The sequence below is a fragment of the Cottoperca gobio genome, chromosome 9 (assembly GCF_900634415.1).
Source record: "Cottoperca gobio chromosome 9, fCotGob3.1, whole genome shotgun sequence".
NCBI classification, from domain to species: Eukaryota; Metazoa; Chordata; class Actinopteri; order Perciformes; family Bovichtidae; genus Cottoperca; species Cottoperca gobio.
Genome location: NC_041363.1, coordinates 13,428,345 through 13,433,891, shown reverse-complemented (window position 1 = coordinate 13,433,891; position 5,547 = coordinate 13,428,345).

The window sequence follows — 5,547 nt, the reverse complement described above, 5'->3', positions numbered from 1 at the left end:
CACACACACACACACACACACACACACACACACACACACACACACACACACACACACACACACACACACACACACACACACATACACACATCACACCAACGCTCTTCTTGTGGTAAGTGGGAGGAGTGAGTGCGATCACTCCATTTGTCGTCCCACACAAAGCTGCTTGTTCAGTCATTATCTGGGAGAGCCTCTTCTCTCCTCTACAGGCAAGATGACCGGGTCACAGCTAAAATAGCCACTTCTCCCTCATGTCACTCCTCTCTCTCCCTCACTCCAGCACTCTCGCTCCCTCCTCTTTTATAAACAAAGCTCGGCCATTTGTTTTAGCCTCTAAAATCGGGAAAAAAATGGAACATTTGCAAAACAAATGAGGCTTATATATGGCAGGTTCTTGTACCCCATCCAAAGCAGAGGCTAATTGCGTGCTTCTCCATTCTAAACAAATGACTCTGGGAGAGGGAAAGACTTCTGAAGTGAATGAGGGGATGGGCTATTTGTTAAGGAAATCAGGAGGCCAGTGAGCTCATGTACAATTACCTATTTGCGTGGTGACTGTTGCTGTCTGATCACTAAAGCAGAACACAAAGTATCACTGGGAACGTTTGGGCGTTGAAGGTTGAGTCTGTCTGATAGGATTTAAGACGTATTGCCAAACAGAGTGGAGACACACGTTTTATACCAAGGCCTATATTCTCTCACTAATTTAAGCCATTAATGGTTACCTTGAAGTCTTAATCCTGTAATCTTAATCGTTTTGTACTCACTGCAGAGGCCACAGTCTGAATTAACAAAATGGCTGCCAACCTGACCTTAAGTGAAGTCTTTCACTGCGTTTGGAGCAACGTAACGTCGCTATTCATTGAATTGAAGGTCCTTTGTACAGTGTGCTGTTAGAATTGGTATAAGAAATAATAATGCTCTACAACTCTTAAAAGGGAAAAGCAACCTTCCCATTGAGTACACTGATCGAGGTAATAACACTGACACTAGCCCATTTTTCCACAAGACTAAGCACATTTTTACTTTCTAGAAGCAAAACATATGAGCAACATTTTATATAATTTCTGTATTTAGGACGGTGGTGATGGCCTAGTGATCTAGTGATTGGGCTTCCAAACAGAACACCAGTGTCTTCTGTGTATTTACATTTAAATGATCATTTACAGCTGTTCACCCAGATACTGTGGTCTCTGTGTACGTAAAATAAATAGTTAAACAAGTCATTGAAATGCAGAAGAATCACAGACAGGAAAACTTGATATTTTGCTTTGCTCATAAAAGTAGTTTAGATCGCTTTCACTCTTTTATTTACATTTTTTGCGGTTCTTTGGTATGAGAAAATGTGATGTTACACTCTGTTGCATTCTTGGGCAGTGTCATTTCTGAAAGAATATTTTTTGAGTGAAGATCCACAGCTAACTTACTGCACCTGTGATGTGGTATCAGAAGATCTTTGTTTTGATAGGACATTTTGAGGTGAGTTGAGGACTGATGGTCAGGAACAGATGATACAGGTGGATGCAGATGATGTGTAGTAAATACATCTAACTGAACAACTCATATTCAGATGTAATACTGCCCAGTAGATGCTCCCCTGTTTTGGTGAGGAGGAATCTTTCTTGTTGTTTGCTGTGCCAACGTATTGTTTAGAGCAGTGGTTCCCAAACTTTCTGTGGCCAAGGCACACCAAAGACCAAGCCAAAATCTCAAGGCACACCTGTGTTCATATCCGGGACAAATCCCCTGTATAACACATAGTATCACTGTTATCACTCTGTCAACATTTATTTAGCCTAGTCCTTGTAAGATAGCTATTCTCCTTCATGTGCACGTTTCAGTTGCTTTGCGTATTTACATTCTCTCCTCTGCTCTGCTTCGCGAAGGGTGGAGCTCCACTTCCGAACCCACACACACACGCGCCCGCATGCGCACACACCTACAGTCAGAGACAGAGTGGAGGAAAGGTAAGGAGAGAACTTAAAAGATCTGCGCCATGCACGGACCTCAGCCAGCCCAGGCAGCACCCCGCAGAGCAGTACACTTAGGGGAAACACTGAAGTAAATAAAAAATCATTCATAACCTTGTGTACAGTTAAATGCAATAGACCTAATTGTTTCAAAATCCCACGGCACACCGGGATTTGTCTCACTGTGCCGCGGCACACCATTTGGGAACCACTGGTTTAGAGAACTGAGAAAGCATTGAACCAAAATTGTTAATGATTACCTCTTCTTTTTTTTGTCGGAACAAAGCCATTGTCTTAGGTTCTGCTTTTATTTCCATTTTCACACCACTGGGGGAGAAGTTCTTTCGTCCGAGCTCAGGTTTCCATTATCAGGTTATCAGATCCTGAGCAAGTCACTACTACAACATCATTTCAACTACTGCATCTGTAATGACTGTTTTCTTTGGCAACATGAGAAGATAAGGGAACTGGAATTAGCTGGAAGAAACAAAAAGGTGCAACGGAAGATATTGCTCGTATAATTCAGGATCACATCACATGCAGATAAAAAATTAAGTAAATTATAGAAAATAAAGAACCATAACGCAGGAAATTGTGCAAAATGTGGGTCAATGCACTGTGCCCCTTTCCTGACCATCGACTGCCTTATTTTCCCACGTCATAGATTGTAAAAATACAACGGAAATGTAATAAATGTCTATAAGCCCCACAAGTTCTCAAAAGTTCAGCTTGTGGAGAGCTTCAAGCTTTAGGTTCTTATTTTAATGGAAATCCACTATATATTCACACATCTCTGCTTATGTGTGACTCATGTAGCCATTTGGCGATTAAATATGATCTTTAAAGTGTATATTTTATATATTTCTTGAAGTGACAAAGAACCAGGAGAGACATTTTGAAAGAAATTGCTCTGTGTTGGGGTTTGTAGAAATCTAATAAACTTATTTTCTGAAGTGAGAGAAAGTTGTCTTGATTAGTACATTATTTCTGTCACAAATTATTACAAGTTAATAAAATATAACTTTTCAAAAACTGTATTCTGTGTCTTATTACCATCATATGAGCATCATTTAAATAACAGAAAGAGGTGAATACACATGCCCAAATTAGTGAACTAATTAAAAGAGCATGCTTGTTAGTCTGTTTAACTCAAAAATAAAATAAAAGGTACACATTCTGATAATGACTCAGACTATGTGGACCATAATACTCGAGCGAACGAAGTACAGGATTTCTGTTTTTGGCCAGTTTAAGCTGTGAATGCGGCTAATAGCTAAACATTGAAATTGGTTTGTATTGCAAAACAATCTGATTTGGTTCAGATTAGAGGGGAAGGGTAACAGAGGGGGATGGTCAAGACAAGTGTTAACAAACACAGAAAATTAGGAAATGGGATCAAACACACACACACACACACACACACACACACACACACACACACAGACACACACACAGAGTTGTACATGCACGCCACTGTGATCTGTGATTAACAGTACCACCCACTGAATAGCACCTGTATGTGTGTGTGACTGTTTGTGTGTGGGTGTGTGTGTTCATGAGAGTTAGGAAAAAGGTCACGGCTGGTCACAGTCAGGAGTCTCTCATATGGACTGGATCAGCCGCTGCAGAGGTCAGAGGTCAGAGGTCCCAGGATCAGGGGTTGAGCTCTCTAAACCAATCACAGGTCAGCATAGAGCTGAGGGGCTTTCCATGTGAAGTGAGTGAGCGGTGCTTAGACATGATAAGAGGAGCACAGAAAACCCTGAACCTGCTTTACGACCATGTTTCAAACCACCTCACCAGTCATGATGTGGTCATTTTATCCCATCTGTTGTTAGTCAGTCACTTAGTATTTCATCAGTTAATTAGCTGCTCAGGTTTGCCAGACCTTAATGCTGCTAGTTACACAAAAAACATGACTACAAGTTCAGGACGAGTGTTCACATTATCATTTTTGTCATATGTCATATGGATGGTCTATGTTGTAATTGTATTATGTTGGTTATTCTGTTCACATGATATCTATTGCACATCTGTCCTTCCTGGGACAGGGATCCTTCCTCAGTTGCTCTTCCTGAGGTTTCCTACATTTTTTTCCTCCTGCTCTTTTTTGGGGGGAGTTTTTCCTTATCTGTTGCGAGGGTCCAAGGAGAGACAGGGTATACGATACAGATTGTAAATCTCCCGGCAAACTTGTGATTTGTGATATTGGGCTATATAAATGAATATGACTTGACTTGACAGGATATTCATGTATTGAGTACTACCACCTGGTACATGGTGGACTTTGCTCCCTTGTGATATCTGCACTTTTAATGAATATGCAATAATTTAATTACAGTGATATGCTACCTTTGGATGTTTATGTGTTTAACATGTCTATCTTTACCTATAATCATCAATATTGTTTTGTATTAACATCTGTTTGGCTGGTAATTGAGACTTCCTTATTATTTCTTATTTCTAGAAATACATCAGCGTAAGCACCTTGATGCTAACTGAAGAAGAGCTCCCAGCTTGAAAGGTAGCTGCTTGTCCAAACCTTTCTGTGTTCCTATTGCCTTAGTGCTTTTTGTGGCCAAACTGAGCATATTGGACATATGATTTTTTCAATTCTATGCACGGCTCCTCTCCTTTTTTTTTTTTAAATGTGTACTGCTTTAATTACTGGGAACCCATTTTTTTAAAAGCGGATTTGTGTGCTTGGATGATACTATACTATTATTTAGCATCGACCACACTTATTACCACACATATGGATCTCTCCTGACAAGTTTACTTTCTTTGAATGGAAATAAAATTCACACCAAGCAAATATAACCTTCAGTTTTTAAGTGAAATAATTGATACCAGGATCTCCCAATAATCCATTAAAGTTGGGGTTTTGAGAATATCCCTGTGAGCTATATCACCCTATAGACTGAACGTAGATGAAAACTGCAATAAATGACTTATACATGTAGTCAGCAACAGATGAGCAACATAACTAAAGTATTTTAGTTTAAGAGAAGTGGAACACAAAGTGAGCGCTATTAAATTAATTAGTACACTGTATATTATTACATAGACAGGGAGATAAGGAAGAAAGAGATTTGAGTTGATTTGTCATGACACTTGTTCGGAAGGTTCACAGCAGCAACTAAAGACAGAAATGTATTTGTGCTCCTGTGTATGTATGTGTGTGTGCGTGTGTGTGTGTGTGTGTGATTCGTTTGTGTATCAGCGTGCGTGTGCGTGTTCACGTGTATGTGCACGAGCACATCTTCAATCCCGCTCCTGCTAAACCCACGTTACTTTGATTGACAGGTGAGACTTGCCTTCACACACCACACCCACGCCCTGCGCGCCTCCGGAACGGCAGCTCCCTGTTACTCCCTGATTGCTCAGAATCTGCGTAGCTCAACCAGGTCAACAGACTCGGGGCAGTTTACAGAGCGGCTATTGGTCAGCTGTATAAACTACATCACTATCCCCACGTGGAGCGACGACTCTGATTGGTGCAGGGCCGTTTTGTAGGCGGGCCTACAGTTTCGGTTAGCTGGGGAGCGTGAAACCGCGTGAGAAAGTTGCCATTGAG